Source organism: Bos grunniens, chromosome 5, assembly GCF_055505025.1.
Source record: "Bos grunniens cultivar Pamir isolate PY7600 chromosome 5, Bosgru_T2T1.0, whole genome shotgun sequence".
NCBI lineage: Eukaryota > Metazoa > Chordata > Mammalia > Artiodactyla > Bovidae > Bos > Bos grunniens.
Window position 1 is genome coordinate 64,769,232 of NC_141169.1, and position 14,255 is coordinate 64,783,486.

A 14,255-nucleotide genomic window follows, 5' to 3' on the forward strand; every position below is an offset into this window, starting at 1 on the left:
TCCAATACAAAATAAAAAGGTTAAAGGCTAAAAAAAAATTTTGTAAGTCTAAGCAATTAAAGTGTATACTGTTCAGGAAAAGGATCAAGGATCAGATATGATTTCCACACAGACTCTTTAATCCTCATTAGTCAATCCTTGAGTGCATGTCTTTAGAAACATGCTGGCAGTAGGAGAAGAGAAAATCCAAGGATGTCCAGTGTTAGTCCCACCAGGCTCCTCTGTCCATGGAATTCTCCAAGCAAGAACACTGGAGTGGGTGGCAGTTCCCTTCTCCAGGGGATCTTCCTGACCCAGGGATCAAACCCAGGTATTGAACTGCAGCACTGCAGGCAGATTCTTTATCGTCTGAGCCACCAAGAAAGTTCCAAGGACATCTACATCCTGTCCAAAAGTCCCTGGAAGAAAAGCAGAAACTGATGCTGCTCGACAGAGCCAGGATATAAGAGAACAACCTGTGAGTGGGGAAATGGGATGATGGAATGAGACAAAGCTACTTCTCATCCTATCAGAAATGCAAACACAAAATTAAAAAGTAGGAAAACAGTCTAAAAGAATTGTCAATGCAAAGGGACCTGGCAAATGGGCAGACTCCAGAGAAGAAGCAACCATCAGAAACGGAGGGCAAAACAAAGAGAGATCATTAGGGACAGGAGTCAGCAATCTGGTCTGCAAATCAGCAAAGTCTTTTTGTGTTTGTTTTTCAAAACTGAAAATGATTCATTAACTTTTAGTGAAACTTAAAGTAACACATGCTTATTGTAAAACAAATCATTCAAAATAAAAAGTTATAAAGGAGAAAGTGAAGCTTTTCTGATATTAATTATTATTACAAACATTCAGTGCATGTCCATCCAGATTTGAACTCATGTCCAGTGTTTTTTTCAGAATTGATAAATATGCAATTGTATGCCAAAGAGTACTCTTATTGGGTGGCTCAGACGGTTAAGAATCTGCCTGCAATTCAGGGGAGCTGGGTTCAATCCCTGGGTAAGGAAGATTCCCTGGAAAAGGGAATGACAATCCACTCCAGTATTTTTGCCTAGAGAATCCCATAGACAGAGGAGCCTGATGAGCTACAGTCCCTGGGGTCACAAAGAGTTGGACACAACTGAGTGACCAAGGGAACATTTCATGCAAAGATGGGCTCGATAAAGGACAGAAATGGTATAGACCTAACAGAGGCAGAAGATATCAAGAAGAGGTGGCAAGAATACACAGAAGAACTGTACAAAAAACATCTTCATGACCCAGATAATCACAATGGTGTGATCACTGACCTAGAGCCAGACATCCTGGAATGTGAAGTCAAGTGGGCCTTAGAAAGCATCACTACGAACAAAGCTAGTGGAGGTGATGGAATTCCAGTTGAGCTATTTCAAATCCTGAAAGATGATGCTGTGAACGTGCTGCAGTCAATATGCCAGCAAATTTGGGAAACTCAGCAGTGGCCACAGGACTGGTAAAGGTCAGTTTTCATTCCAACCCTAAAGAAAGGCAATGCCAAAGAATGCTCAAACTACCACACGATTGCACTCATCTCACATGCTAGTAAAGTAATGCTCAAAATTATTCAAGCCAGGCTTCAGCAATACGTGAATGGTGAACTTCCTGAAGTCCAAGCTAGTTTTAGAAAAGGCAGAGGAACCAGAGATCAAATTGCCAACATCTGCTGGATCATGGAAAAAGCAAGAGAGTTCCAGAAAAACATCTATTTCTGCTTTATTAACTATGTCAAAGCCTTTGACTGTGTGGATCACAATAAACTGTGGGAAATTCTGAAAGAGATGGGAATACCAGACCACTTGACCTGCCTCTTGAGAAATCTGTATGCAGGACAGAAAGCAACAGTTAGAACTGGACATGGAACAACAGACTGGTTCCAAATCGGAAAAGTAGTACGTCAGGGCTGTATATTGTCATCCTGCTTATGTAACTTCTATGCAGAGTACATCATGAGAAACCCTGGACTGGAAGAAACACAAGCTGGAATCAAGATTGCCGGGAGAAATATCAATAACCTCAGATATGCAGATGACACCACCCTTATGGCAGAAAGTAAAGAGGAACTCAAAAGCCTCTTGATGAAAGTGAAAGAGGAGAGTGAAAAAGTTGGCTTAAAGCTCAACATTCAGTAAACAAAGATCATGGCATCTGGTCCCATCACTTCATGGGAAATAGATGGGGAAACAGTGGAAACAGTGGCTGACTTTATATTTCTGGGCTCCAAAATCACTACAGATGGTGACTGTAGCCATGAAATTAAAAGACGCTTACTCTTTGGAAGGAAAATTATGACCAACCTAGATAGCATATTCAAAAGCAGAGACATTACTTTGTCAACAAAGGTCCGTCTAGTCAAGGCTATGGTTTTTCCTGTGGTCATGTATGGATGTGAGAGTTGGACTGTGAAGAAGGCTGAGCGCCGAAGAATTGATGCTTTTGAACCATGGTGTTGGAGAAGACTCTTGAGAGTCCCTTGGACTGCAAGGAGATCCAATCAATCCATTCTGAAGGAGATCAGCCCTGGGATTTCTTTGAAAGGAATGATGCTAAAGCTGAAACTCCAGTACTTTGGCCACCTCATGCGAAGAGTTGACTCATTGGAAAAGACTCTGATGCTGGGAGGGATTGGGGGCAGGAGGAGAAGGGGACGACAGAGGATGAGATGGCTGGATGGCATCACTGACTCGATGGACGTGAATCTGAGTGAACTCTGGGAGTTGGTGATGGACAGGGAGGCCTGGCGTGCTGTGATTCATGGGGTCACAAAGAGTTGGACATGACTGAGCGACTGAACTGAACTGAACTGAACTGAGCGACTAATGCAACAACAATATATATTTCCAAAGTCTCTAAAGTATTCTCCACATGACAAGAGAAAAAAAATTTCTTATATGAGAAATTGAAAATGTTACCCTCTTCCTTTAAAACTTTTAATAGTTTTTCATTGTTCTTTGGATAAAATTCAAAATTCTTAAGATGATTTCCGAGGCTGTGTATGATTTGCCATTACCTGCAATACCTAGTTTTGTCCAATTTTCGCCATTCTTCCTTCCATTTGCTCATAACATTTAAACACACTATGCTCTTTCTTCGGAGAAGGCAATGGCACCCTACTCCAGTACTCTTGCCTGGAAAATCCCATGGATGGAGGAGCCTGGTGGGCTGAAATCCATGGGGTCGCTAAGAGTCGGACACGACTGAGCGACTTCACTTTCATTTTTCACTCTCATGCATTGGAGAAGGAAATGGCAACCCACTCCAGTGTTCTTGCCTTGAGAATCCCAGGGACAGGGAAGCCTGGTGGGCTGCGGTCTATGGGGTCGCACAGAGTCGGACACGACTGAAGTGACTTAGCAGCAGCAGCAGCAGCAGAAACAGCAGCATGCTCTTTCTTTTGAATATACCAAACTTTCTCTTATATAGAAGTTTATCTAAGTACATACAGTTTTCTCTTACAGAGGCTATTAGTTGTCTCCACTATAACAAAACACCTAGCCCTCTTTTTCTACAGTAATAGAACCCTAATTTTCACTTGGGCACATATCTTCTTTGGGGCTTCCCAAATGGCACCAGTGGTAATGAACCCAACTGTCAATGCAGGGGACAGAAGAGATGTGGGTTGGATCCCTGGGTCAGGAAGATCCCCTGGAGGAGGGCATGGGAACCCACTCCAGTATTCTTGCCTGGAGAATCCCATGGACAGAGGAGCCTGGCAGGCTACATACAGTCCATAGGCTCACAGTCAGACAGGACTGAAGTGACTTAGCACACAAACATGTCTGCTTTGAATACAAACCATTTTTCCAATCTCTGTCACAGCTAAATGTGGCCATGTTATTAAGGTATAAACCTGGGGTATAAGAAATGTTCTTAAAGAGGCATGTCCTTCCTTCTTCCCTTTCCTCTTTCTGCTGATTGGAGTGCTAATGAAATGATTAGAGCTAGAACAGTCATCCTGGACCATGAAGAATCCTTCGAACTAGAGGATATACATAGTAGAACAACAAATAGAATAATTCTGGATTCCGTGTACTGATGAGGACAGTCCATCCTTGGACAGTCCAGCCCTAAGTTATGTAAGTCGGGTGAAATAAACTTCTCCATTTTAAGCCACTGCTATTTGCATTTTCTGTTACTCGCTATTGTACTAAAACCTAATAAATAAATTCATGGAGCAATCTCTTCTCTTGTCTTCATCATGATTAATCTTTGTGCTCTAGGTGTGAACTTAACTCACTCCCTCTGATAGTCCTTTTTGGTACCCCAAAATTAGTTTCCTTTCTTACATAATTTCACATCACCCTGATATTTTTATAGTAATTATCACAAATAAAATTTAAAAAGCTAATTAGATGACTTTGGTTCACTGACTCCTTTCCTGGGACTTCCCTGGTAGTCCAGTGGCTAAGACTCTGTACTCCCAATGCAGGGGGCCCAGGTTTGATCCCTGGTCAGGGAAGTAGATTCCACATGCTGCAATTAAGAGTTTTCATGCTGCAACTAAAGATCCCACATGCCACATGGAAGACTGAAGATCCCGCATGCTCTGACTAAGATTGGGCACAGCTAAATAAATAAGGAAATGGTTAAGAAATAACTCCTTTCCCTACTGGATTACAAACTGCATGGCTGCAGAGGTGTCTGTTGGTTTAGATACCACAAAACCAGAGCATGCTGCTGCTGCTGCTGCTAAGTCGCTTCAGTCGTGTCCGACTGTGCGACCCCATATACGGCAGGCCATCAGGCCCCCCAGTCCCTGGGATTCTCCAGGCAAGAACACTGGAGTGGGTTGCCATTTCCTTCTCCAATGCATGAAACTGAAAAATGAAAGTGAAGTTGCTTAGTCGTGTCCAACTCTAGCAACCCCATGGACTGCAGCCTACCAGGCTTCTCCATTCATGGGATTTTCCAGGCAAAAGTACTGGAGTGGGGTGCCATTGCCTTCTCCAAACCAGTGCATATGTGTTGATTAAATAAATAATGAGTGAGTGAATGAATGTCAGCTTGCCCTAAAAATTTTAATAATGTGAACATTCTCACTGATATTAGAAGGCACCAATTTAACTGTAACCTTGAATTTAGTGTCCTTTATCTTCTGACTCCTCTATATCCACTTGCCCTCACTGTATTCATTCCATGTTCAAACTACCATAGAACTCAACCAACATCTGCTTGATTTCATTAAAGAATGCCTTTATACCAACCATTAGCAAGCAATTTAGAGTTTAACAAAAACTCTGTAGTTGAGGAGACTAAACTTTAAATTGCACAACTTAATCATTCCTCCTCCCCAACAAATATTTGTCTCCCTGTGATGATGGTTGGGTAGAAGGATGGTTTCATCTTCTTTGGTGTATGTTTCTTCCCATAGAATTTTTTTATCTGCTCTTCAAATTACTGTACCTTTTATAATGCAGAGAAATGCAATTCTAGTAAGATTTAAGGCAGGAGGAAAGGGGACAACAGAGGATGAGACGGTTGGATGGCATCACCAACTCAATGGACATGGGTTTGGGTAGACTCCAGCAGTTGGTGATGGGACAGGGAGGCCTGGCATGCTGAGGTTCATGGGGTTGCAAAGAGTCAGACACGACTGAGCGACTGAACTGAACTGAAACCTCTGCTTAAAATTTTCTGAGAATAACTCCAGTGCTATCTTATACTATCTTTTCACCACAGTCATTTGCCCCAAGTTAGTGAAATTCACAACAGATGCAACATTAGGGTCTTCTGAAAATTGAAATCTCTCTCAGATTTATAGTTACCTATATATCCTAAACTGATTTATACCAGCAAGGAAAAGGAAGAAGAAATTCTTTAGGCCAATGAGTACACTGAGTCCACCTCGTAGCATCCACACATCAAAATAATATTACTGTACACAGTGATATTTTAAACCTGGGGATTCTCCAGTATTGACATTTATTAAAGGACAGAATTGCTATTAAAGGAAGTATTTTAGTTGCAAGTAATATCAAAAACTAGATTAAGGAGAACTGTTCTCCTTTTAATAGTACATGAGACATTCATTGTAATTGCTCTAAAACGCTGTGTTCCAACACACTGTGTCCCCACCTGCTACCTCTTTACATAGCAGACATTCTTTGCATGGCCATCTAGGAAACTTCAAAGAATTCATTTGGTTTGCTATTCTACTTTAGTACTCAGTTCACTTCAGTTCAGTCGCTCAGTCATGTCCAACTCTTTGAGACCCCATGGACTGCAGCATACCAGGCTTCCCTGTCCATCACCAATTCCCAGAGCTTACTCAAACTCATGTCCATCAAGTCAGTGATGCCATCCAACCATCTCATTCTCTGTCGTCCCCTTCTCCTCCTGCCTTCAGTCTTTCCCATCATCAGGGTCTTTTCCAATGAGTCAGTTCTTTGCATCAGGTGGCCAAAGGATTGGAGTTTCAGCTTCAGTGTCAGTCCTTCTCATGAATATTCAGAACTGATTTCCTTTAGGATGGACTGGTTGGATCTCCTTGCAGTCCAAGGGACTCTCAAGAGTCTTCTCCAACACCACAGTTCAAAAGCTTCAATTCTTTGGCATTCAGCCTTCTTTATAGTCCAACTCTCACATCCATACATGACTACTGGAAAAACCATAGCTTTGACTAGATGGATTTTTGTTGGCCAAGTAATGTCTCTGCTTTTTAATATGCTGTCTAGGTTGGTCATAGCTTTTCTTCTAAGGAGCAAGTGTCTTTTAATTTCATGGCTGCAGTCACCATCTGCAGTGACCTTGGAGCCCAAAAAAATAAAGTCTCTCACTGTTTCCACTGTTTCCCCATCTATTTGCCATGAAGTGATGGGACTGGATGCCATGATCTTAGTTTTCTGAATGTTGAGTTTTAAGTCAAGTTTTTCACTTTCATCAAGAGACTCTTTAGTTCTTTATTTTCTGCCATAAGAGTACTAGCATCAATTTATATGTTCCTATTCTCTCTTAAAACTTTTGTTCATTTATCTGACTCTAGCCTAATAATATTGTTTATTATTATGAAATGAGAGACAAAGAAGTCTACATTGATATCAGGTTTATGCCCAAGAGGTCAAAGCTAATTTCAAAAAGATAAAGGTTACTTTTAGAAAGTTGACTCAAGCTTATTTTTTCTGTAGGATTTAGTATAAGAGGCAAAATATTCAACTCTTGGAAAATACACTATTCTTCATGACAGATTATTTTACATAAACATATACTAGTTTTCCAGAGAAGGCAATGGCACCCCACTCCAGTACTCTTGCCTGGAAAATCCCATAGATGGAGGAGCCTGGTGGGCCGAAGTCCACGGGGTCGCTAAGAGTCAGGCACGACTGAAGCGACTTAGCAGCAGCAGCAGTATCAGCATACTAGTTTTCAAATAGTTTCTTACTGAGGTATTGTTTACATACATAATATGCACCCATTTTTAATATTCAGGTTGATAACTTTTGATAAAAGCATACACTTGTGTAACCATCACCACAAATGGTTACCCTGTGCTCACCCCTGGTCAATACTCACTGACTCCTGGGCCCAGAAATCTTTTTTCTCTCACTCTATTAGACAGATCCTTTGTAGAACTTCACAAAAATGAAATCACAAAGTATACACTTTAGGTCTGGCTTCTTTTGCTCAGCATAATATGTTTGAGATACACCTTTATTTTTCACATATCAGTAGTGTATTCCTTTCTAATGCAAAGTAGTATTTTACTGTATGGATACATCAAAACTTTTTTATATACTCTTCCTTTAATAGACATTTAGGTTGTTTCCAGTTTGGAGCCGTTATGAATAAAGTTCCCATGAACATTCACATATAATTCTGTATGTGAACATAAACTTCTGTTTCTCTTAGGTAAACACCTAAAATAGCAGGTTACATGGTAAGTGTATTTTAAACTTTTTAGGAAATTATCAAAATGTTTTCCAAAGTGTTTGTACACTTTACATTCATATTAGAGTTCTAGTATCTTCCCATTCTTGGAAACACTTAATTTAGGCATTCCAGCAGACGTGTAGTGGTGCCACATAGCACTTTTAATTTCCACTTCTGTGACTGCCAACGTGTTAAGTATCTTCTCCTGTGCTAGGCCAGACACATGTGATTTGGTGTGAAATACCCTTTCAAATCATTTGTCTATTTTTAATTGGGTTAATTTGACTTCTTACTGTTGAATTATAAGCTTTTTTTTTTAATGAAGACTGTTCTTTTTAGAGTCATTTAAGGTTCACAGCAAAATTGAGAGGAAGGTACAGAGATTTCCCATCTTCCCAAGCCGCTAGACATGCAAAGCTCTCTTTATAAACATCCCCCACCACAGAGGTCCATTTGTTACACTTGATATTAATGAACCTACACTGATACACTATAACGATCCAAAGTCCATAGTTGATATTACAGTTTACTCCTGTACATTGTAAGGGTTTATACAAATTTATAATGACATGTGGACTTCCCTGGTAGCTCAGCTGGTAAAGAATCTGCCTGCAATGCAGGAGACCCTGGTTCAATTCCTGGGTTGGGAAGATCTGCTGGAGAAGTGATAGGCTATCCACTCCAGTATTCTTGGGCTTCCCTGGTGGCTCAGCTGGTAAAGAATCTGCCTGCAATGCAGGAGACTTGGGTTTGATCCCTGGGTTGGGAAGATCCCCTGGAGAAGGGAACAGCTACCCACTCCAGTATCTGGCCTGAAGAATTCCATGGAGTAGAGTCCATAGTGTCACAAAGAGTTGGACACCGTGGAGTGACTTTCACTTTCACTTTCATACTGACATGTATATATTATTATGATAACATACAGAATATTTTCACTGTCCTAAAGATCCTGTGTTCCACCTATTCACCCTCTGAACCCAACCACTGTTCTTTTTTACTGTCTCTATGGGTTTGCCCTTTCAAGAATGTCATAAAGAATCATATAGAACATAGCCTTTTCAAACTGGCTTCTTTTTATTGTAACATACATTTAAGTTTCCTCCACACCTTTTCCTGGCTTTTCATAGCTCATTTCAAAGCTCTGAATAATAGCTTTTTAAAAAATCTCTGATTAATATTCCATTGTCTGGATGTACCACACTTGATCCATTTACCAACTGAGAGACATATTGGTTTCTTCCAAGTTTTGGCGATTATGAATAAAGCTGCTATAAACATCCTTGTGCAGATTTTTGTGTAGACAAAAGTTTTCAACTACTTTAGATAAATATCAAGAAGCAAGATTGCTCTGGATCATCTGACAAGGGTAGGTTTAGTTCTGTAGTAACTGTCTTCTAAGTGCCAGTACCATTTTGTATCCCCATCAGCAATAAGTAAGTTTCCCTTGCTTCACATTTGAGCTCATCTTGTGTCAGCATTTGGTACTGCCAGGTTTCTGTATTTTGACCATTCTAGCAATTGTGCAATACTACCTCACTCTGGCTTTAATGTGCATTTCCCCGATAACATATGATATGGGACATCTTTTCATATGCTTATTTGCCATCTGTATATCTTCTTAGATGAAGTGTCTGTAAAGGCCTTGGCCCATTTTTAAGTCAGTTGTTAGTTTTCAAACTGCTAAATTATAAGAGTTCTTTGTATATTATGGATAACAGTCCTTTAGCAGATATATGTTTAACAAATATTTTCTCCCAATCTTAGGCTTATCTCTTCTTTCTCTTGACGCTGTCTTTCACAGAGGAGAAATTTTATTAATGAAGTCTACTTACCAATTATTTCTTTCATGATTCATGTCCTTAGTATTGAATCTAAAAAGTCATCACTATACCTGAGGTCATGTAGATTTTCTCCTATGCTGCAATATAGGAGCTTTATAATTCTGCTTTTAAATTTAGGTCTACAATCTACTTTGAGTTAATTTTTGTGAAGACTGTAAGATCTGTGTTTAGATTCATTTCCCTGCATTTGTATGTCCAGAATTGTAAGAGTTTTTCTTTAAAAATATTCTATATTCTGGGCATACATTCTTTGTACTATTTAAGTAATATATTTTAAAAATTCACCTACACCAAGTCACAAAGATAGTCTCCTATATTCTGTTTTCATATTGTTTGCTTTTACATTTTGGTCTTTGAACCACATTGAGTTAATTTTCATAGCAGTATGAGGCAAAGGTTGAGGTTCATTATTGCTTATATAATAGAAGTTGTTTCAGCCACACTGGTAACAGATTATTCTTTCCCCACTGAAGTGCCCTGTAACTTAAAAAAAAAATCAATTGACCATATATGTTCAGTTCAGTTCAGTCACTCAGTCGTGTCCGACTCTGCAACCCCATGGAATGCAGCACACCAGGCTCCCTGTCCATCACCAACTCCCAGAGCTTACTCAAACTCATGTCCAAGTCAGTGATGCCATCCAACCATCTCATCCTCTGTCATCCCCTTCTCCTCCTGCCTTCAATCTTTCCCAGCATCAGGGTCTTTCCCAATGAGTCAGTTCTTTGCATCAGGTGGCCAAAGGATTGGAGTTTCAACTTCAGCATCAGTCCTTCCAATGAATATTCAAAACTGATTTCCTTTAGGATGAACTGGTTGGATCTCCTTGCAGTCCAAGGGGCTCTCAAGAGTCTTCTCCAACACCACAGTTCAAAAGCATCAATTCTTCTGCACTCAGCTTTCTTTGTAGTCCAACTCTCATGTCCATACATGACTACCGGAAAAAGCATAGCTTTGACTAGATGGACTCTTGTTGGCAAAGTAATGTCTCTGGCTTTTTAATAAGCTGTCTAGGTTTGTTTTAGCTTTTCTTCCAAGGAGTAAGCATCCTTTAATTTCATGGCTGCAGTCACCATAGGCAGTGATTTTGGAGTCCCCAAAAATAGTCTCTCACTGTTTCTATTATTTCCCCATCTATTTGCCAAGAAGTGAAGGGACCAGATTCCATGATCTTAGTTTTCTGAATGTTGAGCTTTAAGCCAACTTTTTCACTCTGCTCTCTCATTTTCATCAAGAGGCTCTTTGGTTCTTCTTCACTTTCTGCCATAAGGGTGGTGTAATCTGAATCTCTGTCTGAGGTTATTGATATTTTTCCTGGCAATCTCGATTCCAGCTTGGGCTTCATCCAGCCTGACATTTCACATGATGTACTCTGCATATAAGTTAAATAAGCAAGGTGACAATATACAGCCTTGACGTACTCCTTTCCTGATTTGGAACTGGTCTGTTGTTCCATGTCCAGTTCTAACTGCTGCTTCTTGTCCTACATACAGATTTATCAGCAGGTAGGTCAGGTGGTCTGGTATTCCCATTTCTTTAAGAATTTTCCACAGTTTGTTGTGATCTACACAGTCAAAGGCTTTGGCATAGTCAATAAAGCAGAAGTAGATGTTTTTCTGGAACTTGCTTTTTGATGATCCAACTGATGTTGGCAATTTGATCTCTGGTTTCTCTGTCTTTTCTAAAACCAGCTTGAACACCTTGAAGTTTATGGTTCACAGACTATTGAAGCCTGGCTTGGAGAATTTTGAGCATTACTTTGCTATGTGTGAGATGAGTAAAATTGTGTGGCAGTTTGAACATTCTTTGGCATTGCCTTTCTTTGGGGTTGGAATGAAAACTGACCTTTTCCAGTCCTGAGGCCACAGCTGAGTTTCCAAATTTGCTGGCAACTGAGTGCAGCACTTTCACAGCATCATCTTTCAGGATTTGAAATAGCTCAACTGGAATTCCATCACCTCCACTAGCTTTGTTCGTAGTGATGCTTTCTAAGGCCCACTTGACTTCACATTCCAGGATGTCTGTTGCTAGGTGAGTGGTCACACTATTGTTATTATCTGAGTCATGAAGATCTTTTTTGTATAGTTCTTCTGTGTATTCTTGCCACCTCTTCTTAATATCTTCTGCTTCTGTTAGATCCATTCCATTTCTGTCCTTCATTGAGCCCATCTTTGCATGAAATATTCCCATGGTATCTCTAATTTTCTTGAAGAGATCTCTAGTCTTTCCCATTCTATTTTTTTCCTCTATTTCTTTGCACTGATTGCTGAGGAAGGCTGTCTTATCTCTCCTTGCTATTCTTTGGAACTGTGCATTGAAATGGGTATATCTTTCCTTCTCTCCTTTGCTTTTCACTTCTCTTCTTTTCTCAACTATTTTTAAGACCTCCTCAGACAGCCATTTTGCCTTTTTGCATTTCTTTTTCTTGGGGGTGGTCTTGAACACTGGCTCCTGTACAATGTCATGAACCTCTATCCACAGTTCTTCAGGCACTCTGTCTATCAGATCTAATCCCTTGAATCTAGTTCTCACTTCCACTGTATAATTGTAAGGGATTTGATTTAGATCATACCTGAATGGTCTTGTGGTTTTACCTGCTTTCTTCAATTTAAGTCTGAATTTGGCAATAAGGAGTTCATGATCAACCACAGTCAGCTCTTGGTCTTGTTTTTGCCGACTGTATAGAGTTTCTCCATCTTTGGCTGCAAAGAATATAATCAATCTGATTTCAGTATTGACCATCTGGTGATGTCCATGTGTAGAGTGTTCTCTTGTGTTGTTGGAAGAGGGTGTGACTAGTGCGTTCTCTTGGCAAAACTGTTAGCCTTTTCCCTGCTTCATTTTGTACTCCAAGGCCAAATTTGCGTGTTACTACAGTTGTTTCTTGACTTCCTACTTTTGCATTCTAGTCCCATATTGTAATGAAAAGGACATCTTTTTTTTTGGTGTTAGTTCTAGAAGGTCTTGTAGGTCTTCATAGAACTGTTCAACTTCAGCTTTAAGGATTACTGGTCAGGCATAGACTTGGATTACCGTGTTATTGAATGGTTTGCCTTGGAAACAAACAGAGATCTTTCTGTCATTTGAGATTTCATCGAGGGTACTGCATTTCAGACTCTTGTTGATTATGATGGCTATTCCATTTCTTATAAGGGATTCTTGTCTAAAGTAGTAGATATAATAGTCCTCTGAGTGAAATTCACCCATTCCAGTCCTTTTTAGTTCATTGATTCCTAAAATGTTGATATTCACTCTTGCCGTCTCCTGTTTGACCACTTCCAATTTACCTTGATTCATGGACCTAACATTCCAGGTTCCTATGCAATATTGTTCTTTACAGCATTGGACTTTACTTCTATCACCAGTCAAATCCACAACTGGGTGTTGTTTTTGCTTTGGCTCTGTCTCTTCATTCTTTCTGGAATTATTTCTCCACTGATCTCCAGTAGCATATTGGGCACTTACCAACCTGGGGAGTTCATCTTTCAGTGTCCTATCTTTTTTCTTTTTCATACAGTTCATGGGATTCTCAAGGCAAGCATACTGAAGTGGTTTGCCATTCCCTCTCCAGTGGACCACATTTTGTCAGAACTCTCCACCATGACCCATCCATCTTGGGTGGCCCTATACAGCATGGCTCATAGTTTCACTGAGTTAGACAAGGCTGTGGTCCATGTGATCCGTTTGATTAGTTGTCTGTGATTGTGGTTTTCATTCATTTGATTAGTTGTCTGTGCTTGTGGTTGGCCCTCTGGTGGGTAAAGATAAGAAGCTTATGGAAGCTTGCTGATGGGAGAGACTGAGGGGGAAATTGGGTCTTGTTCTGATGGGTGGGGCCATGCTCAGTAAATCTTTAATCCAATTTTCTGTGGTGGGCAGGGCTGTGTTCCCTCCCTGTTTTTTGAACTGAGGCCAAACTATGGTCCAGGTAATGAAGATAATGGCAACCTTCTTCAAAAAGTCCCATGCACGCACTGCTGCACTGAGTACCCCTGACCTGCAGCAGGCCACTACTGACCCATGCCTCTGCCAGAGACTCCTGGATACTCACAGACAAGTCTGGGTCAATCTTTTGGGGGGTCATGGCTTCTTTCTTCTGGGTCCTGGTGAGCACAAGGTTTTGTTTGTGCCATCCAAGAGTCTGTTTCCGCAGCCCCGTGTAAGTTCTGGCAGCTCTATGGTGGGGTTAATGGCCACCTCCTCCAAGAGGGCTTATGCCATACCCAGGTCTGCTGCACCCAGAGCCCCTGTCCCTGCTGCAGGCCACTGCTCATCCGTACCTCCACAGGAGACACTCAAACACTTTCTGGCTCAGTCTCTGTGGGGTCTTTGGGTCCTGGTGCACACAAGGTTTGTTTGAGCCCTCTGAGTGTCTCTGGTGGGTATGGAGTTTGATTCTAAATGTGATTTCATCCCTCCTACCATCTTGCTGGAGCTTCCCCTTTGCTCTTGGATGTGGAATACGTTTTTTTGGTGGGATCAAACATTCTCCTGTCCATGGTTGTTCAGCAGCAAGTTGTAATGTTGGAGTTCTCTCAGGAG

At 40.8% G+C, this 14,255-nt stretch overlaps 1 protein-coding gene and 1 non-coding gene across 9 annotated transcripts in view; one reads left to right on the forward strand and one right to left on the reverse strand.

Moving 5' to 3' along the window:
* The window catches only part of ANKS1B (ankyrin repeat and sterile alpha motif domain containing 1B), a 1,153,827-nt gene that overhangs the window by 883,291 nt on the left and 256,281 nt on the right, over positions 1-14,255 (reverse strand). The gene's annotated exons all lie outside the window — the stretch shown is intronic.
* Positions 4,393-4,465, forward strand: TRNAG-CCC (transfer RNA glycine (anticodon CCC)). Its single transcript has one exon. It is a non-coding gene; the product is annotated as a tRNA-Gly (tRNA).